The sequence below is a fragment of the Anabrus simplex genome, chromosome 1, assembly GCF_040414725.1.
Source record: "Anabrus simplex isolate iqAnaSimp1 chromosome 1, ASM4041472v1, whole genome shotgun sequence".
Classification (NCBI taxonomy): Eukaryota; Metazoa; Arthropoda; class Insecta; order Orthoptera; family Tettigoniidae; genus Anabrus; species Anabrus simplex.
Genome location: NC_090265.1, coordinates 1,274,260,022 through 1,274,283,001, shown reverse-complemented (window position 1 = coordinate 1,274,283,001; position 22,980 = coordinate 1,274,260,022). Strand labels below are relative to the sequence as shown.

Below are 22,980 nucleotides of genomic sequence, written 5' to 3'. Positions count from 1 at the left end.
TGTCCGAATTTTCAAATTTGCTTACGTCAAATATTCCTAGGGGCCTTACGCATAATTGCTCCCGTGAATGTAAAATATTCCATTATCCGTACCCCAGCACAACGTGAGAAAAAAATCCTATCTCTATATCCGGACACCTTCACTCCTAGAAATTACACTGCTGCACTTTTACATTGCGGGCTCAATGAATCCACGGTCACGTGCTTCTAGAGAATTGTATAGGCCTACCTTGTTTCTAAGGATTTCACTTCCTCAGGAGGATTCATGTCCGTGTGTACAAGGCGCGATTTTATCATCTCAATTGGACAGCTTTCTCAAAACCCATAACGAGTCTCTCAAACATAAGTACAGTCTAAATTTGTAGTACGCATAGGTGTTTGTTTATTCTTAAATACCTACTGGAATATCTCCCGTAGGTTATACGGTTCGACTTGGACTTCCACAACTATATCTCGGTTTTCAAATGTGAGTGACTCTATGTGAAATGTATACTGGTAAAGGAGGTTGCCGGACGTGTTCTATTCGGAATCTTATGTTTCTCTTCTGTATTTCATTCAAGTAGCTCCTCATAATCATACTCTTTTACCATCATCGCAAAGGTATGTTACATGCTTCCATGCATACACCCGTAATAATATACAAATACAAATTATGAATATGTGGTATTTAATCACTTTACCTGGGGCAACGAGAATATCTGATTTGGGGGAAGTTAATAGCCGTTTTAGTCAAAAGAAATTATTGCAAAATAGGAATCGCGACCACTGTGGTTTATGCTAGATTGTCCGACTCGTTGGCTGAACGGTCAGCGTACTGGCCTTCGGTTCAGAGGGTCCCGGGATCGATTCGCGGCCAGGTCGGGGATTTTAACCTTAATTGGTTGATTCCAATGGCCCGGGGGCCGGACGCCTGCCCCGAAGGGCGGCGAATCAACTCCGCGCACACATACCGTCGAGCCGTCGGCCGGAACACCGGGGGTCTGTCCGACGAACACGCCTTGCGACGCGGACGAACAGGCTACACACCCAGGCCTTAGACCGACACCCAACGGGTCGCGACGTCCAACGAGGGGAGAAGTGCGGCCCACCGACCTCCCCACCACTACCCGGCCGAGTAGAAACCCGTTACCACCCTGACGCCGGATTGCTCCGTGCAGGGGGACGGACCCATCTGGCCAAAGCAGGGGAAGAGGCGCGGATAAGGCTTGAATCTCCCCGGTTGAGGTATTTTCGGGTTTCTCACGTTTACCCCCGAACGGTTTCACGTACTCTTGAACTCTCTCTTCAAAGTTCTTTTCAACTTTCCCTCACGGTACTTGTTCGCTATCGGTCTCGTGGTCATATTTAGCCTTAGATGGAGTTTACCACCCACTTAGGGCTGCACTCTCAAGCAACCCGACTCTAAGGAGAGATCCTCCCGGAAGCCGCAGCGGTCTCTACGGGCCTGGCACCCTCTGCGGAGCGTGGCCCCATTCAAGAAGGACTTGAACTCGCCGCAGGTTCCCGGGATAAGTGGACCCTCCCAAACACCACATTTCTCGGCAGGGTGAACCTGCGAGATTCGGTGCTGGGCTCTTCCCTGTTCGCTCGCCGCTACTAAGGGAATCCTTGTTAGTTTCTTTTCCTCCGCTTAATAATATGCTTAAATTCAGCGGGTAGTCTCGCCTGCTCTGAGGTCGTGTTTGGTTTGTGCGTGTCGCACAAAATGTTCGGTCGCTGCACACACAGCACACACTTTCGAGCTTGGTCGCGGAGCAAGGGCGGCGAACCGGCGCCAGCAGACACAAAGACGCTGCGCGGACCAACCCTCCCGTCTCACACACTCTCAGTGGGGGTGTCGACCGGTCCAGCTCCACCGGGGTGAAGCTCTTTTCAGGAGACGCGGCGGCGGCCGTGGCCGCACGAACCGCGACGCTCCCACCCTCCGAACGCAATGTCGCGTTCAGTTTTAGCAACCGACCCTCAGCCAGGCGTGGTCCGGGAACGGAATCCATGGACCGCAATGTGCGTTCGAAATGTCGATGTTCATGTATCCTGCAGTTCACATGTCGACGCGCAATTTGCTGCGTTCTTCATCGACCCACGAGCCGAGTGATCCACCGTTCAGGGTTGTTTTTTTCATTCGATCGTTCTCTCCACGGTGAGTGGAGGAGAAGCAATCATTTTCATGGGTTTCTCGTCACAGAGCTAAGAAGTGTTTCGAGCATGGGCGTGGCGTTCATTTAAAACCTTCCCGCCGGGCCGAGGCCGCGACGGGTACCCTCCACTGAGCGAGGAGGTAGGTACCCAATGCCGAACGTCTGCGTGGTGGGAGACGCGGACCGCGACACTCCCCCTGTCGGCGACGGCCGGGGCCGCCGCTTACACAGTACGAACAGGACTCGCCTGAGCTCGCAACAGCGGGCTCGGCAGGAGTCTCGCTCCTCGAGGGAGCCTCGCCGGAGGAGAGGACCGCGCGGGGCCGTCCGACTCCTCCTTCTCGAAATGTTTTTTGTTAAAAACAATTTCGGTAATGATTCTTCCGCAGGTTCACCTACGGAAAACTTGTTACGACTTTTACTTCCTCTAAATAATCAAGTTTGGTCATCTTTCCAGACACATCGGAAACTGCGCGAAGCAGATCCCGCGCACCGGTCCGAAGACCTCACTAAATCATTCAATCGGTAGTAGCGACGGGCGGTGTGTGCAAAGGGCAGGGACGTAATCAACGCGAGCTTATGACTCGCGCTTACTGGGAATTCCTCGTTCATGGGGAACAATTGCAAGCCCCAATCCCTAGCACGAAGGAGGTTCAACGGGTTGCCCGGTCCTTTCGGACTAGGAGGACACGCTGATTCCTTCAGTGTAGCGCGCGTGCGGCCCAGAACATCTAAGGGCATCACAGACCTGTTATTGCTCAATCTCGTGCGGCTAGAAGCCGCCTGTCCCTCTAAGAAGATGTGTTGTCGCCGGTAGCACGAACGGATACCGGATGCGACTATTTAGCAGGCTAGAGTCTCGTTCGTTATCGGAATTAACCAGACAAATCGCTCCACCAACTAAGAACGGCCATGCACCACCACCCACCGAATCAAGAAAGAGCTCTCAATCTGTCAATCCTTCCGGTGTCCGGGCCTGGTGAGGTTTCCCGTGTTGAGTCAAATTAAGCCGCAGGCTCCACTCCTGGTGGTGCCCTTCCGTCAATTCCTTTAAGTTTCAGCTTTGCAACCATACTTCCCCCGGAACCCAAAAGCTTTGGTTTCCCGGGAGCTGCCCGCCGAGTCATCGGAGGAACTTCGGCGGATCGCTAGCTGGCATCGTTTATGGTTAGAACTAGGGCGGTATCTGATCGCCTTCGAACCTCTAACTTTCGTTCTTGATTAATGAAAACATACTTGGCAAATGCTTTCGCTTCGGTCCGTCTTGCGACGATCCAAGAATTTCACCTCTAACGTCGCAATACGAATGCCCCCGCCTGTCCCTATTAATCATTACCTCGGGTTCCGAAAACCAACAAAATAGAACCGAGGTCCTATTCCATTATTCCATGCACCGCAGCCGGCCTGCTTTAAGCACTCTAATTTGTTCAAAGTAAACGTGCCGGCCCACCTCGACACTCAATGAAGAGCACCGCGGTAGGATTTCATCGGGGTCCGCCTACGGCGCGCAGGAACCGCACGCGGATAACCACGGCGGCCGCGCGCTTTCGACTCGCCACCACCGGCAGGGCGTCCCACGAACCATGCCAGTTAGACACCGACGAGCGATGAACCGACAGCGTGGGACACAAATCCAACTACGAGCTTTTTAACCGCAACAACTTTAATATACGCTATTGGAGCTGGAATTACCGCGGCTGCTGGCACCAGACTTGCCCTCCAATGGATACTCGTTAAAGGATTTAAAGTGTACTCATTCCGATTACGGGGCCTCGGATGAGTCCCGTATCGTTATTTTTCGTCACTACCTCCCCGTGCCGGGAGTGGGTAATTTGCGCGCCTGCTGCCTTCCTTGGATGTGGTAGCCGTTTCTCAGGCTCCCTCTCCGGAATCGAACCCTGATTCCCCGTTACCCGTTACAACCATGGTAGGCGCAGAACCTACCATCGACAGTTGATAAGGCAGACATTTGAAAGATGCGTCGCCGGTACGAGGACCGTGCGATCAGCCCAAAGTTATTCAGAGTCACCAAGGCAAACGGACCGGACGAGCCGACCGATTGATTTTGATCTAATAAAAGCGTCCCTTCCACTTCTGGTCGGGACTCTGTTTGCATGTATTAGCTCTAGAATTACCACAGTTATCCAAGTAAAGTGGTACGATCTAAGGAACCATAACTGATTTAATGAGCCATTCGCGGTTTCACCTTAATTTGGCTTGCACTGAGACATGCATGGCTTAATCTTTGAGACGAGCATATGACTACTGGCAGGATCAACCAGGGAGCTGGCTGGCTCGAGAGCCGAAACCGAGCGTCGTAGCCCGCCGCCGACGAGTGCGGTCTGCGGGACACAGACTTGCTTTGCTCCGTTGGCCGACCGAGTGGCCGCCAACTAAAATTTCATAGGCCGCCGAGCACGGGCTCTCACCCGGCCGGACGGGCCTTCACTAGGGATCGAGTCCCTTCACCATCCATCGTCACATCTCCACTTCGACCGCTGCCGAGGTCGGCAGGACCGTACGAGAGGCGTACGATGCTACATTTTCACGCCCGAGCAAGGGCGAGCGGTTACCAACATTACTGAGCGCCGCATATGAGCATGAACACTGGGTGTGCAGAGGCTCGCAGCATTGCAGTCGCGGGCAGGTAAGCTGCCGCTCTCAACAGTAAAATTAGCGGTAAATACAGATACCTAATTACGGCGACTATTTCGCTGTAGACACGACTCTCGTCTGTGTATGTGTTGTCTTCATCATCATTTCATCCTCATCACGACGCGCAGGTCGCCTACAGGAGTCAACTAGAAAGACCTGCACCTGGCGAGCCGAACCCGTCCTGGGATATCCCGGCACTAAAAAAAGACATACGACATTTATGCTAGATTTGTGAATCCACATTGTGAACACTGCAGCCAGATTTGTTTCGGTGTGTCACTGAAGGATTCACGACACACACCAGGCAAAAACACTTTCCTTTAGAAGCTTTTTGTTTTGTTGAGTTAGACCTTTTCGAGAAAATTTGCAATTTTCTAGCGATCACTTTCAATTGTTTCTCCTTTTTTTAACCAATTTTTTCTTGTTGTTCTTGCCTTATTAGTATTTCAGCTTGATAATATTTTCGTTTCCGTCCTTGTAAGGAAGCACAACGAATAAACCGACAAGACCGAATATCATGTGGAGTTTAGGAGCTGGAGGATGATTGAAATGCGTTCATTGCTGTGACATGGGCTACAAAGGGAAGCTGGAATGTGATCCGGATTTTCAGGACGAATTTGCAGAGCCCAGTCAGGCTCAGCACTACCGGTGACAGAAGCTGGAACATAACCGGCATGAGAACAAAACTGATTTTAAGGCCACATTCCTGAAGACTGAAACCTACAAGTCTCATTTTTAATGGTTCCCACGCTAAAGTAATCAGATGCAGACAGTTCCGTACATACATACATACATACATACATACATATATACATACATACATACATAGCTTTCAGTCTGCACTTCGTCATCTTCTTCATCTGTTTACCCTCATGGGTCTGGTTTTCCCTCGGACTCAGTGAGAGATCCCACCTCTACCGCCTCAAGGGCAGTGTCCTGGAGCTTCTGACTCTGGGTCAGAGGATACAACTGGGGAGGATGACCAGTACCCCGCCTAGGCGGCCTCACCTGCTATGCTGAACAGGGGCCTTACGGGGAATGGTAAATTTGGAAGGGATAGACAAGGAAGAGGGAAGGAAGCGGCCGTGGCTTTAAGTTAGGTACCATACCGGCATTTGCCTGGAGGAGAAGTGGGAAACCACGGAAAACCACCTCCAGGATGGCTGAGGAGGGAATCGAACCCCCCCCCTTCTACTCATTTGACCTCCCGAGGCTGAGTAGACCCCGTTCCAGCCCTCGTACCACTTTTCGAATTTCGTGGCAGAGCCGGGAATCGAACCCGGTTCTCCTGTCTTGGCAGCTAATCACATTAACCACTACACCACAGAGGCGGACTCAGTCTGCACGCCTCTGCGAATTTGCTAAACGCCACCACAATCGTCTGCTTGTAATTAGTTCAGTGGCATCGTTTAGTTCCTTACCTCTTATCTTTATGTCGTTAGAAACTCAGTCTAACCATTGTCGTCTGCGTCTCCCTCTTCTCCTGTTACCTCTCATAACAGAGTCCATTATTCTCCTAGGCAACCTATCCTCCTCCATTCGTCTCACATGACCCCACCACTGAAGCCGGTTTATGCATACCATCGAGTTCATTCGTAACTTAGCTTTTTTGTTAGTGGTTTTACGTCGCACCGATATAGACAGGTATTATGGCAACGATGGGATAGGAAAAGCCTACGAGTTGGAAGGAAACGGCCGTGGCCTTAATTAAGGTACAGCCCCAGCATTTGCCTGGTGTGAAAATGGGAAACCATTGAAAAACCATCTTCAGGGCTGCCGACAGTGGGATTCGAACCCACTATCTCCCGGATGCAAGCTAACAGCCGCGCGCCCCTAACCGCACGGCCAACTCACCCGGAAATTTAGCTTTTATCTCCTTATTTCGAGTACCCTCCTGCCATTGTTTCCACCTGTTTACCAGCAATCATTCTCGCTATTTTCTTGTCTGTTACTTCTAACTTATGAATAAGGTATTCTGAGTCCACCCAGCTTTCACTCCTGTAAATCAAAGTTGGTCTCAAAACAGACCGATGTAATGAGCTCAGTGCATTAGCTTTACTGCACCTTGATTCAATCTCACTTACTATAGCCGACTACCATCCTGGGAGAACACACATCCTTAATACTTCAAATTATCTACCTGCTCCAGCTTTGTTTCCCCAATTTGGCATTCAATTCTCTTGGATTTCTTACCTAGTGACATCAATATAGTGTTTGAAAGGCTAATTTTCATACCATATTCATTGTACATATTGCCGGTCTCATTGGCTGAATGGTCAGCGTACTTGCCTTCGGTTCAGAGGTTCCCGGGTTCGATTTCCGGCCGGGTCGGGGATTTTAACAGCTTCTTATTAATTCTTCTGGCTCGGGGACTGGATGTTTGTGTCCGTCCCAATACTATCCTCTTCATATTCAGACAACATACCACACTACGAACCACCATAGAAACATGCACTATTCATTACATCTCTCCATATAGGGTTGGCGTCAGGAAGGGCATCCGGCCGTAAAACAGGGCCAAATCCACATGTGCGACACAGTTCGCACTCGCGACTCCACAGGTGTGGGAAAAAGCTGTAGGAAAAGAAGAATAATTCATTGCACCTTTCATTGCTCTTGGCACAATCTACAATTAAGGCCAAGTCGTCAGAATAGGCCAGGCTGCTTATTACATTTTCATGTAACTGAATCCCTCCCTGCCACTTAATACCTTTCAGTAGATGATCCATATAAGCTATGAACAACAATGGTGAAATATTACAGCCTTGTCTAATCCCTTCTAATACCTTGAAACAAGATCGCATTCTATCATCTTGCTTGTTGTTGTAAGGGGCCTAACATCGAAGGTCATCGGCCTATTCTATCGTCAATTCTCACTGCAGCCCAAATGTCAACATAAATGTCCTTGATTGATTTTAATAGTCTACCATTAATCCCATATTTTCACGGCGAACAAGTTTTCCCTCGGTAATCTGTCATATATCTTCCCTAGATCTACGAAACATGAACATAACTGTCTATTCCTCTCGTAGCAGTTTTCAATTACCTGGGGCATTCTAAAAATCTGATTCTGACAGCCCCTCTGTGGTCTGAAACCACACTCGTTTTCATCCAACTTCCTTTGAACCATAGATCTTACCCTCCTTTACAAGATGCCAATGAACACTTTGCTTGGTATACTGATCACTGAGGTGCTCGGTAGTCGTTGCAGTCCTTCCTGTTCCCTTGCCTATAGATAGGTACAATTACAGTTTTTGTCCAATCAAAAGGTATCTTACGAACACACCATGATAAACTTACTGCTCCACGGAGTTATTTCATTCCCATCTCCCCACTATATTTCACCATTTCAAGCCTAATTTCATCTATTCCTGCTGCTTTATGACAATGGAGATTATTTACCATCCTTAAACTTCATCAAGTGTAATTTCACCAACATTACTGTCCTCCTCTCCATGAGCACGGTTGTTCGCGACTGATTAACAATTCTTCTAATATGGTTGCTTTGAAATGTACAAACTGGTTGTTCGACACTGTCCAGCTGCAGAATTAAAACACCCCAATGTAGATTCTTGCTTGGCTTTTTCATGTCTTCTTCACTCATTTTGCTTTACTTATTTTTCGTTTGAAATTACAATCTCAGATAATTTTAATATCGCCCGCTAATAAAAGTTTCTATTAAAATTAATAAGTAAGACCTCAAATGTTTTGCGCTAATTCCAACATTCAATTTTTGTCAGCAACCCGGACATAGCATATAGTTCCTCTGTTTGCCGTGTTTGCTTTGCCCAGTACATTTCCATTTGCTTCGAAGCGGTTTGGAATATCGATGTGAAATACAGTAACATACAACTGTCGCAGTATCCGAACTCGAAAAATATTAAACGTAATGAGCAACAAAGTAATTCTTGGAAATACCATGAAGCTCTATATGAAGGTACATGTACCTGCATTGAAATCTGTTCTCTGTAGCCTTCTGTACTGATATATAAAAAGAGACTCTTTGTGTACATGCAACGTGTTATCTCATAAACTACTGGACCGATTTTGAAATTTCTTTCACCACTTGAAAGAAAATATAATTCCCGGAATATCAAAGGGTTCGCGCAGTAAGGTCTGTGTTTTTTCACGTAAAACCTACTTGACTGATGAACTCACATTTGGCAAGCTTATAGCTGATACTTTTGCTTAACACGCAGGCTAGTTACTATCACGCTGTCTTTCAGAAGGGCTATGTAGTGATAGAAAACGTGAAGCAAATCAGAGGGAAACGTATACTTGGGACCCTTAAAATTGAATACGCTGCCTAAACGGTTAGTCGTACTAAGCAATGGAGCGCATCAAGTGTACATGTAATTCGATTTCCCAGATATTTACGTTATATGAATTTTTTTCTTATTTCAAACAGTTTTCGAGAAACAAGATGATTTTCTGTGATTTGGCGCATGTTTTATTTTTGGTGTCTTGGTCTTGCTTTCTTTCACGTAAAATCTAGTTGACGGGGCGGACTCAAAATTGGCAAACATACACTGGAACCTTTTGTTTACATATGTTATTCACTCTTACACTCTATCTCAAGGGAACACTGCATGGAAATGTAGTGTGAAGCTAGTCATAGTAAAATGTACGCCTCGGACCCTTAAAATTGAATACCCTGTATAAACGGTTAGCCCTATTAAATAATGGAGTCGGCGAGTGTATTTAAAATTCTATTTCCTAGAGAAAAGATTTTAAGATTTCTTTCATAATTTTAAAAGTATTCCAGAAATATATTTTTCTATGTTTTACTATAACCCTCTCTTAATTAAGCGGGCCATGTAGCGAAAAAAAAATGTGAAGCAATTCAGAAGGAAACATACACCTCGCCCCTTAAAAGTGAATAAGCTGCCTGAAAAGTTAGTCCTATTAAACACTAGAGCACAGCAAGTGGACTTAAAATTTGAATTACAAGAAAATAAGTTCATATGAATTTTCCTCGTAACTCTGATAACATAAGTGTAACGGTTGTTTACGTTTTCACGCATAACGTTGAGGATTAGAGTGTGATTTCCTTACTTTGAACGAGTAAAATCAACCACAAAATGGCTGAAGTTATACCACTTAATTCGAGTACTGCTACATATATTCGTGTGTGATTCACGGGGTCCACTCACCAAGACCGACTCCAATCCTCAGACCTTAATGCTACTTTCGATCATTCAAAGATGGCGAATCGAGTAGCCGGAATTGTTGGAAATGTGGGCTTGTTTTGGTTAGTTGTTATCATATGTAGTGTGTGATTCTATGAAAGTTGACGATAAATGTTAGTGTCTTTGTAGAATATAAGTGTGCGAGTGTATTTATATGAGTCATTGGATGCATAGGATCTGTAATTATACGCAGTAATATGAGAATGTGCTTGTCTTTATCGTGTCTTTACCCATTAAAGAACATGAGTGCACTAGGTGAGTAGGTGGACCAGTTTTTAGTCTAACTATGGCAATGCCTCTCATACAACTATTCTTACGTTTCCTACGGAATAGAACATTAGAAGAGAAATCGATTAGGTATATACATCGTGATTATTTTGAAGTCCATGGCAAAACTGTAGCGTGCATACATCATTTTGATAATAAGCCTGAGGTAAGGGAAGCCAGTTCTCTACTTCCAAACTATTCAAGTTCCTCGAAAAATATTAACTTAGATAGAATATAATTGATATTGTGTTATTCCGTCAGTGTCTGTGTGCTTCAAAGCGTCGAGTGATTTAGATGCAAGTGTATTCTACAATAATACACTTGCCTGCGGAAATGTTAGGCTGGATCTTGGAGTATAACAAAACTTATAAGTGTGACAGATGGGGTAGTCTGTATACCTATACTGTTACACAAAAGAAATAGTGACTTAGAGGGATTAGCTGGGTTTGTAACGAAGGGTTTTACACTACCAACGCCTTCCGAATCATGCTGTGGCTACATGTTATCAAGCAGACTGCGCCGAACTGAAGCTCGTCCATGTGGTTAAATATCAATGTTTAGTCAATAGAGATTTTGCACTCATGTTCTTTAATTACATCTTTAGTGTCTGAACGTTTCATTACTAAGGTTACTATCATTGTGTGAAGTGCTGTTATGCCATATGTCAACATTATATTAACTTTACCAGGGCAGTTCATTGGGTTAACATAATCATTTCTGGTGTACTTGATCTGAATGACTCAGACGGTTAAGGCGCTGGCCTTCTGATCCCAAGTTGGTAGATACGATCCTGGCTCAGTCCGGTGGTATTTGAAAGTGCTCAAATACGTCATTTTACCGAGCTCGATAGCTGCAGTTGCTTAAGTGCGGCCAGTATCAAGTAATCGGGAGATAGAGGGTTCGAGCCCCACTGTCGGCAGCCCTGAAGATGGTTTTCCGTGGTTTCCCATTTTCACACCAGGCAAATGCCGGGGCTGTACCTTAATTAAGGCCACGGCCGCTTCCTCCCACTTCCTAGGCCTTTCCTACCCCATCGTCGCCATAAGACCTGTCAGTGTCGGTACGACGTAAAGCAAATAGCAAAAAAATATACGTCAGCCTCGTGTCGGTAGATTTACTGGCACGCAAAGGAACTACTGCAGGACTAAATTTCGACATTTCCGAAACCCGTAAAAAATGTAGTTAGCGGGACGCAAAGCCAATAACATTATTATTTCGTTTGTACTTTCCATTCATTGGGTGGTGAATTTAAGAAATTGTCCATCATTTCAAAACTAAGGCAACAAGTTATGTTTCACAGTTCTCATGAGAGCGAATAAATCTAGGAATTTCGCACCTTAATTTATTTTGAAACATTCAAAATTATGTTATATCATTTTTAACAATTTTATCATGTATTTTCACCTATCCAGCGAAGTGAAATCTAAGAGAAAACGTTATTTGACGTATTGAAATGTCTACATGATCATCTTGCAGGTCTCTTTTCTGGTAGAATAGCCTATATGTGATTCTAGTTGATTATATGTGGTTCGTACTGGTTGGCGAAGCGTTTTCATACGTGTAAAAGTGATTTTCCCTACGATGTTACATTTATCATATTAAATTACCGCCGTTTATATAATATGTAGGTGATATTTTCGTGTTAGCCAATACCAGCAATCCGGCTACTTCGGCCGCCATTTTTTTATATATTACGGTCTGAGGATTGGAGTCGGTCTTGCACTCACCTTCTCACCATGTACAAATCATGTACAACTAACGCCGCGTGTGTGTCTGCTTTATTTTGAATGTATTTCATTGGCAAGGAAATTGAATAGATTAAACAAATGACAGAAAAACAGAAACACATTCACTCAGCTTTCACGCCATGGAGGTTCACTGCATGATGCTGCACTTATATAATACTAGCAAACGTACCCGTGCTTCGCTACGGTATTCTAAATTGTATACGGATATCGAAATAAATTACTGTACATGCAGTGAAAACATTTGTTTTAAATTGCATGCCCCTTAGCGTTATCCAAGAAACAGAATAGGGACGTCCCCATACATTGTTTCCAATGTAAGTGTGAGTTGCGGGGTTGTGGTGATATCGGCAGGCTCACTTGCCTACTGATATTCACAATCGACTGGAATCTTTTCAATATAATAGACGTCACAATCTATTCGCGGAGTTAGCGTTACAATGGCGGGCTCCCTTTCGTACTTCCAGACACAATCGGGTAGGGGAGTTTTGAAGAAAATTGCATGCTCCCTTGCCTTCTGCCAGTCAAATCGGGAAAGGAATTAATCATTACAACGGTAGACCCTCCTTACTAATGCCAGTTACTCAGGAGTTGGAGAAGGAACCCATTCATACTGCCAGTCAAATTCGATGTGAGAAGTATTAATAATAATGGCAGACACAACCCTTCTGAATCGCTACAAAGCGACTTCAGTGAATATATATAGATCGACATACGAAAGTATATGAATGATTACATATTGCGGACCTTCATTTACAGATTAACTGCTGCTAAATGGTACATTATATCGGCAAATGGATTACACCATAAGACGCCCCATTTAGCGACCTAACGGTTGATCCTCTGACATTTTCTAATATCTCCTCTATTTATGGGTTAGACTGAAATAGAAACTTTGAATAGGGTGAAATTCTGGTACATTTTTAAACATTACAATCTTTTCGCATACTTACGTGGAAGCTAGAATCATGAAATTTGACTAGCATGTGGCCATTAATATTATTATTATTTGTGTATTTATTAAGTGGCGAAATTAGGGCTCTTGGCCCTTTCTTACACTTAACCACATATATTTGTTTATTTTTACGGTATTAATCTAAACTACCATTCTAATCAATTACTGTTATTGAGATATGTATGTCAGACAAGGAATTACAAAATACAATTAATTAAGATTACTACTGACGAATAATTATAGGATAAATAGAGAGTGGATAGTAACAAAAAAGTATATCAACTTATAACCTAAAGAATATATCTACAACTAACTTAAAGGAAAACTTATTCAAATATCAGGCTAAAATAAATTAACTGAATATTAGTATATTACAATCTGAATGTGCTAAAATCGATGTTACTATATAGTATATTTCTAGGAATAGTCTATAGCCTTAAATGAGAGGAGTAAAATTGTAACTGGGATAACCTAAAACAATCTAATACGTAATTTTTGGTTTCATTCACACGTCAATCTCTCTTACATTCATTCGAGTCAACTTTATGTACTCTGGAGGAATTTACGGTAGGCTGGTTTAAATGTCATAGACGAGCAAGACTTTTAAATATCTTCCGGGATCGTATTCCATAACCTCGAAGCAGAGACCAGGAATGAATGGCTGTAGGTATTTGTTCGATGCGGTGCTATTTCAAGTAGTGATCCGGAACGAGTATTAATTTCGTGAAATGAAGAAAGAAGCCTAAAATTAGACGATAAATAAGTCGGGCTGTTTGAAGAAAGCAACTGATAGACGAGGGTCATTTGGTGCGTTCTTCTACGGTCACTTAGACGTAGCCAACCCAACTTTTTGTAGTATGGTGTTATATGAGCAACATGTCGGACCTCGAAGGCATATCGAATGAAAGAGTTCTGTACACGTTGTAGCTTTGTTGCTTATTCACAGGTTAGGTCAGTCAATAAGCTGTCACAGTAGTCAAAGATTGGAAATAGACGTGTTTGTTAAGGTTTGTGATAAATTTCATGTCATGTCATTTCATTTCTTTCACATAAGTATCTCCAACTATAGTATATACGTGTAAAAATCACAAAATTTACGTAAATCGAAAAATACAGTTAGTTTTAACGTATAAGGGAGAGAGAGACGACAAAAATTCATAGGACCAAAGTTGTAGATCACTCCAAATTGTTGAACCAATATTGAGCGATCCGTTATATGATACGACTTACGGTTTAACCACGAAATACATCGAAACGAAGGTTTGCACCGTCATTAAAATCGCCTCCATATTTCGATATTTTGGGGGTTGAAAAGTGAAAAATTTAAACTTCTTGGAATTTTTTCGTCGGTTACAGGCTATAACCTATAATTTTGCTAAATTGCAAACTTCTACCTCGTCTGGCAGATTGTGCCGCAATCCTGATTTGGGGGAGAAGGGTAAAAATGAAGACTTTCAGGAAACGACAGCTATGATATATGCAGATGGTCATTATTACGCCTGAAACGGATAACTGTAGGATTATTTCGCCAAAGTGGTCAATGTACAGACACATGGGCGTTACTATTTTATTATATTGTACCAGGAACTGTTCCAGCCCAGTACATTGTTTTATAATTGCCCGAATATATGGAAAAGGGACGGCAATAATATGTGTTCGTTTGCCCGACATCTTGCACGAGCGCGATACGAAGCTCCTCCTGGCGAGCTGGACACGTCACGAGCAATGAACCTGCAGGTGACGTCATTGCCACATGTTGTGCGCCGTTCTCTCGAATGTACTGGAAGGAAAATGCCTTAACTTTTTAGCCGATTAAGACACAGAAATGACACATACATCATCGAGTAGCTCATGTTCTGAACGTAAACATATATCAATTTCAATAAAATCCATCACGGCATTCAAGAGATATAAGCGAGAAAGGAATCACACTTCCCCTGTGACGTGGCAAACAACCTTGGGTCATACGGAATATAAGCAGAGGACCAGACCGTAGCAATTCAGTTCGGATTCTTCACAGCTGGCTCGCATGTCATTCTGCACGCGACGAGTCGAACTCAGTATTCGTACTGCCGAACATCGTAATACTTATATAATTTCGACGGCAAGTTGACACTTAGTTTCTGTAAATACCAGTGATTAACTTATAAATTGTTAGATTTGCAATTCGTCAGACATTCAAACTTTGGAAATCAACGTGTGTACAACATCGGGGTCATAAGACTTATAATATTTAACCGATATTTGAACTTGACAAATATCTCAATTTTCGTGTGGATAACTACAACAAAGTTGAAGTTAGCCCCGCTACTTTAAATTGTAATGATCTTGAACCATTTCTACTTAGAATATCGTGAGTGTAGGTCGCAACACATTGACTATTTTGAGTATTATCGAAGCCTAGAACACTTTAATTTGTGCCGAAAGACTGTTCGCGTATTGTCATAACAGATTGTATCATTTAAAACAACCAGTGTGGATAGACTGTATCGTAATTCAGTAATATTTTGAAGTATAGGACTCATACATGAATACTTGTAGAACTGTGATAGTGAGAAGGAACATTACGAGATATTACGAGAGAGAGCCATTTATTTATTCCTTTGCTGTGAAAGTGAGCCATGATAAATTGTGCTTCGAATGAAAGTTTTTTTTTTCAATACGAACAGTGTGCAGTAAGTGTCAAGATGAACTGTGCAGGGAAGTATATTTTCTCATTATCGTGATTTACGATAATAGACAGTGCTCCGACGTTTTTCTCATCCAGTGAATGGTGATTATTTATGAGACAGTGATAATCAGTTCTAACAGTGCAAAATCAAGTGGTGCACATTTCAACCTAGTCAGTTGGACTTTCTCGTGTTAACGCCACTCTTTCAGTAACATGAGAAATCCTGACTCGAGATGACGGAGAACGACGGAGATCGACGGAGATCGACGTAGATCGACGGAGATTTGATGCAGATCAACGTGGATTTGGTACTACGAGGGACAGTTAAAGGGACGTGGTACTAAGGAACATCGGGGTGTTTGTTGATAGCTGAGTTCCAGATTGCTGCTTGCAGAGCAGTATTCAACTGTTCGAGCTTAACGAGAAGGCGTATGTCAGGTGATATCCGTGCTTTTTTCATTCAAAAATATAATTCTGACTTTGAGCAGAACTTTTATAAACAGTGTCATTACTGACAAAGAACATTAAAAGCTCACTTACTTAACATTTCATAAGCTTGGAAAATTAACGTTTTACAACTATTATGTAAAGGCAGACTTTCAAATAACAGTGTGCTCTCGTCGTATATTCTCATTTATTGGAACTTTAAAATATCAATTGAGTGCTTCATTCATAGTGGAAGTGTATCATAAACTCTCAATTTGCAATATTTACGAAAAGTGTACAATAATTTACAGAACAATAGACAATAGTCAGAATATACTAGAAGATCAGATTTAATTTCAAGTGTTTCATATTTGAGTTTGATGTGTTTACAAGAAGGAATTACCAAATTTACTTTATTTAATTTATGTAGAAAGCGTAATCTGAAATGGCATCATAAATTCCTTCTAAGGTTCCATCCAGTTTCGCGACCTGGTATGCTCCATTTCTAAGAACAGTCTCTACTTTGCATGGGCCTATAAACAAAGGGCAGAACTTTTCATATATTCTCTGCTCAAGGTTGGAAATAGCAGGCTTGCGAATTAATACTAGGTCTCCCTGTTGAAGGGGTTGCCTGAATCTTCGAATGCGCTGGCGACGTTCTCTGATGGTGGCGTCATGCCTTAACAGTCTTAACGAATTGTCACTTTTCTCTTCCTGAGGAACGACGTTATCCGGAGGGATCTGCAGCAAGTTATTCCAAGGGCGTTCGGGCGTTATCTGACGATGCAGAACCATGGGGAGGTCACTTGTGGATTCGCGGATGGTGGAGTTCAATATTTGCTGCATGACAGGCAGGACTTCAAACCACTTCCAATGTCTGTCACTGCAGTAGATTCTGTACAACTTGGGTAACTCGCGCATAACACGTTTCGCTGGATTTGCTTCAGGATGCCTGATGGAATTCATAATGTGACGAATTCCCATATCTTCCAAGGCTTGCTCAAATTCTGCGGACGCGAATTGCATGCCATGATCAGTTAGAAGATACTCAGGACGTCCCATCTCTGGAATGATATTCGTCCGTAATCGCCTTACGATACTACCAGCATTTGCCTTCTGTGTCGGCGATAACATCGTGTATTCAGAGAACACGTCGATCACTACAATTACGTGTCTGTTCCCCCTGGTCGCTCATCAAAGACATTGGGGTATAATTTAAAAACTTATTGTCCAGCCGAATCAAGCTTTGCTTCGAGTTCTGACTCTCCAATTGCACTGGTTACGGTTCCTAATAAAGAAGCGCCGATAACGGAACATTCATCAAATACGGACATTCCCTTTGTCCATTCCCGGGTTTCCCATTTCCAATAGCTTTACCGCGGCTAGCGCATCCTCGCATTCAGCGGGTTTATCCATGTCGCTACCGTGTTCTTCAGCAGGGGTTTCCTCTTCACGAATTTCCGCATCATAACGATCCACCAGCTGCAATTCTACAGTCTCAGCGTTGCTTAAACTGACAAGATTTTATCCGTGATTTATAGTTCCCTTATACTTGATCATGAAGTACGACGAAAAGTCTTCCACTTATATAAAATTCTATAAATGCTTGTAGTTTACACTTAATGTTGCGATCAGGTACCACACCTCGAACCTTTAGTTGAGCTACAGGCATTAGTAAGACAGTGTATTTCCCCAAACAATCTATAAGTTTGTCCGAAATAAGCGAAGCTTGCGCGCCAGAGTCAACCAAAGTCATCACATTAAGGTTTCCGACTCTTATAGATACGACAAAGAATGATCTCTTAATTATAGGCCTATCCTGATGTTCATCCTCAAATAATAATTCAGAATCATCAATGTGCCAGTACTGTACTTCTGTAAAACAAATAACTTGATGATCGTCCCCTTTCTCGTTTTCAGGCAATCTCCAATTTAGTTGATTTGAGTTTTTTTTATAGCGCCAGTCGATCTGAGGTCTTTGCCATTCTCTTTTTGAATTCTCACATGCTTTTGGTGTTCTAGTGAAGTGACTCCTAAGTCCTCATTAGTTCTGTTTCTGTCTCGAATGTATTCTCTGGTTTCTTTCCATCTATTTTCAAGATCTTCCCTCCGAGCACTTCTGGCTTCTTCGGAAGTTATCTCCGGTTTTCTCCGCGGTGGTCTCGTCCTGTACGTAGGCTGTCGCTGATCCGGTTGTCTTTGAAATCTCCTAAGCCTTGGAGGAGTACGTGAATTATTTACAACATTTTCTCGCGATGTGGTTTCTTGATCCGTAGTCTGCACCTCGGCTGAATTACTGGATACCCCTTTAAGTTTTGTACTCTTTGGAGTTGACTTGGAAAATTAACGTTATACAACTCTTATGTAAAGGCAGAATTTCAAATAACAGTATGCTCTCGTCGTATATTCTCATTTATTGGACCTTTAAAATATCAATTGAGTGATTCATTCATAGTGGAAGTGTATCATAAACCCTCAATTTACAATATTTCCGAAAAGTGTACAATAATTTACAGAATATTAGGACAATACTCAGAACTTTATACTAGAAGATCAGATTTAATTTAAAGTGTTTCATATTTGAGTTTGATGTGTTTACAAGAAGGAATTACCAAATGTTGTACACACGTTAATTTCCAAAGTTTGAATGTCTGACGAATTGCAAGTCCAACAATTTATAAGTTAATCACTGGTACTTACAGAAACTGTCAACTTGCCGTCGAAATTATATAAGTATTACGATGTTCGGCAGTACGAATACTGAGTTCGACTCGTCGCGTGCAGAATGACATGCGAGCCAGCTGTGAAGAATCCGAACTGAATTGCTACGGTCTGGTCCTCTGCTTATATTCCGTATGAGCCAAGGTTGCTTGCCACGTCACAGGGGGAAGTGTGATTCCTTTCTCGCTTATATCTCTTGAATGCCGTGATGGATTTTATTGAAATTGATATATGTTTACGTTCAGAACATGAGCTACTCGATGATGTATGTGTCATTTCTGTGTCTTAATCGGCTAAAACGTTAAGGCATTTTCCTTCCAGTACATTCGAGAGAACGGCGCACAACATGTGGCAATGACGTCACCTGCAGGTTCATTGTTCGTGACGTGACCAGCTCGCCAGGAGGAGCTTAGTATCGCGCTCGTGCAAGATGTCGGGCATACGAACACATATAATTGCCGTCCCTTTTCCATATATTCGGGTAATTATAAAACAATTTACAGGCTGGAACAGTTCCTGGTACATATTCCTCCCTCCTCGAATTAAGAAATTTCGAAGGATTTTCTTATCACAATTGCCTACTTATCTTGTGGAACATATTTCTTGAGGTTAGAGGCATCTACATCACTAAAGACAGAGTATAACCATCGTTGTCTTTATCCCCCCTCTGAACCTCTCGACGACTGGGACTCGAAGGACGGTCTGAGACAATAACTTCATGCTTTCACGCTCACAGACGGCAAACAGATTGCTTTATTGTATACTTATAGCCAGAGATACTCTGTTTTCATAGTCCAGAATGGTAGAAAACTATTCATTCAATTCACCGAAACAGAGTATTTTTGACTTAAAAGTTCAAGAATGACGCCCATTCTTGCATTCTTCTTGTTACCCATACCTTGCACCAGTTTAAGTCTCTCAAACGTTATAGTTTTCTCAATAAATATGTGCAAAAGCATAAGATGCCTGATGCAGTTCGACAACATGCCGATATAGCTGTGTACCAACCTCATCATGTGATGAGACAATAACTTCGCTGATGCAAACATATTTTTCTTTAAAAAATTACAAAAGTCGTGGTCCTAAGAGGTTCATGGGGGTTCTTCTTGTAAAGAAGACGTAGAAATCTAGAACTGGTACCAATTTCAGCTGTTGAATTCTTCTCGCTTTCTCGATATCGTTGAGAATGGCAGACAGAATTGAACGTTTTACATATGGATAGATAAGAGGTCCTCCTCTGTGGTGTAGTGGTTAGCGTGATTAGCTGTCACCCCCGGAGGCCCGGGTTCGATGTCCGGCTCTTACACGAAATTTGAAAAGTGGTATGAGGGAAGGAACGGGGTCCACTCAGTCTCAGGAGGTCAACTGAGTAGAGGCGGGATCGATTCCCACCTCAGCCGTCCTCGAAGTGATTTTCTGTGGTTTCCAACTTCTCCTCCAGGCAAATGCCGGTATTGTACCCAACTTAAGGCCACGGCCGCTTCATTCCTTCTTCCTTGTCCATTCCTTCCAATCTTCCCATCCCCCCCCCCACAATACCCCTGTTCAGCACAGCAGGTGAGACCGCCTGGGCGAGGTGCTGGTCCTCCTCCCCAGTTTTATCCCCTGACCAAATGTCTCACTATCTATGAAACTGCCCTTGAGGCGGTAGATGTGGGATCCTTCGCTGAGTCCCTGGAGAGTAAACAGATCAAGAAAGAAAGAAAGAAAGAAAGAAAGAAAGAAAGAAAGAAAGAAGAAAAGAGAGATAAGAGAGATGCCCTCACTCCATATGAGTGCTGCGGAGAGTTTTGGAATTTAATCCAGGCTTTTAGCACACAATGTAGTGTTTAGAAATTATATACCACCACCTCCTTTATCTTTCCGGCTAACAATGTGATGGAAGAAAGTTTTTAAGCCAATGACATTTGAACCGGAAACCGAAGGTGCAACACTATAAATTTATCGCGTTAACGATCCGCAGCCACAGAAAGATTGTTTGGTGTCCTGCTTATCGATGGAGATAATGTGTTTTCATACTCCAGACTGGAAAAAATGATCGATTTATTTTACTGAAAGGTAGCACTTGACACCAAACAGTATGCATTATTCTTATATCCTATATCTGGTACAAGTGGGAAGGCAACAGGTCAGGATGTACGTAGTTCCAAACGTCTCCGATATATATAGACCTAACTGTGTACTAACGTCATCAGGGCGATGAGACAATAACTTCTCTGACAGAAACCCATTTTTCCTTTTAAAAGTTCAAAAGTCGTGGCCGTGAGGGGTTCATTGTATTTTTCTTGTAAATAAGGCATAGCAATCTATAACTGGTACTTGAACTTTTCCATTTTCTCAATATCATTGTGAATGACAGACAGAATTAAGGATTGTAGATATCTTGCAATAGTTGTCACAGCGGTGTACTAGCCGGCCAGCGTCTTGAAAAGGTTCCCAATTGATGAGCCCAAGAAGCACTGGGATGAAACAGTGGTAATCTTACGATTGAGCAAACTGAATTTAATTCTGTATAACTATAGTTTAACTTTACATTTCAGCCTCTGCACTAACTTGGCGTGCCATGCTGCTTAATAAGCTAAATTGCAAAACGGATCTGTCAGTCTTCATTTTCGTATAAACTGATTGACGTTCATCAATCACTGTCCATCTCTCGATATTCCACTAACTATAAGTGATGATATCTAGTATTCATAAATCATTCAATTTCTAGTTTACGTGCTCGTATTCACTATTGCAGTAAGGAGGATTTATAATATTTTACAACACTAGATGAGAAGAGGACATATTTTCACTTTCAACGGATGAAATACGCAGAGTAAAACTAACGAGCATTAATTAAAATTCATCTACAGCACACAACATTTACTATGGCATTATTCCATGGCATTTCTATACTCTTTTACATGTTGTCTGTGACGAACTAAATTCCCATGAGTCACCCCTAAGTTTACGTGAACGAATCGTATCCATGAAATTCCATTATAATTTCTTTGCTAAATGGAAAATAATAATTGCTTTTACGAAAATCAAGAGTAAAATTAGCGGTAAATTAATAACATTATTGCTAGAGAAGTTCAGCATATTCATACATACTTTGCTACATTATGACTTTGAATTCTACTACGTGACACACTTTTGTGTGTGGAGTCTATGCTCACTTATCGTCTTTGAACTGCTTTACTTTGCTTTGCTTTGCTTTGTTTTCCTTTCCTTGAGGTTACTTAGTGGGGCGAGTTGTTAACTTGTGCCCATAACTCATCAATTAATATAACCAGGCCTATTGGTCCAGAAATTATGCTATTTTTCTTTCAACAAAAATAATTTTTATATTACTTACGATATAATTTTCACGTCCATTTTCCCGTTTGAACTGCCCGCTCTAGTTATGATGGACAAAGATATTGAGAATTCACAGACATAGCAATCCCATTTGTCCGTGCTAGCCCTGGACCTCGAGAAGGAAACAAATGACGGCACGATGAAGCGGACAATAAATTCTTGGTTAAATTAAAGATCCTAGCGGTCGCTGAGATGCGAAACAGTTCCAAGTAAATATAAGTAAGAATGAATGGATACAGCATTTGAAGGGATTATTAGGGGGGTAGGCGTAAATGGAAACCGGGGATAAATGAGTTTGTTATACCTAGAACTACAGTGAACACAATACCCATATTAGATGATCCAAAAACAAAGGCAATGAAAAAAGCGAAGAGGGAAAAGTCAGGCACTATTATGAGAATAACTTACGAATTTTGGAACGGGCTAGGCAACAACAGTTATATGCTGGGAACTTTAACAAATCTAATTAACATCATTTTTGATGGAAGGAAAATCACGATAGTTTGGTAAGAAGGAGTATTATGTCCCATACACAAAAGTAAGGGAGAGATATCCAATACGAATAATTATAGAGGCATTACTCTATTGGAGGAGCCTCCGTGACTCCGACGGCAGCGCGTCGGCCCTATCACCGCTGGATACCGTCGTTCAAATCCCGGTCACTCCATGTGAGATTTGTGCTGGACAAAGCGGAGGCGGGACAGGTTTTCCTCCGGGTACTCCGGTTTTCCCTCTTATCTTTCATTCCAGCAACACTCTTCATTCTCATTTCATAGCATCTATCTGTCATTAATGAATCACTTTGGGAGTGGCGATACCATCGTACTAATAGCCTATATCTGCTTCATTCATTCCAATCCTGACCCGGTCAG

At 42.8% G+C, this 22,980-nt stretch overlaps 2 non-coding genes across 2 annotated transcripts; both read right to left on the bottom strand.

Annotated features, from left to right (window-relative positions):
• Positions 1–1,955: 1,955 nt before the first annotated feature.
• Positions 1,956–2,110, bottom strand: LOC137497100 (5.8S ribosomal RNA). Its single transcript, XR_011017636.1, has one exon. It is a non-coding gene; the product is annotated as a 5.8S ribosomal RNA (ribosomal RNA).
• Positions 2,111–2,509: 399 nt separating this feature from the next.
• LOC137497193 (small subunit ribosomal RNA) lies at positions 2,510–4,422 on the bottom strand. The gene has a single exon (XR_011017728.1). It is a non-coding gene; the product is annotated as a small subunit ribosomal RNA (ribosomal RNA).
• Between the last annotated feature and the right edge of the window lie 18,558 nt (positions 4,423–22,980).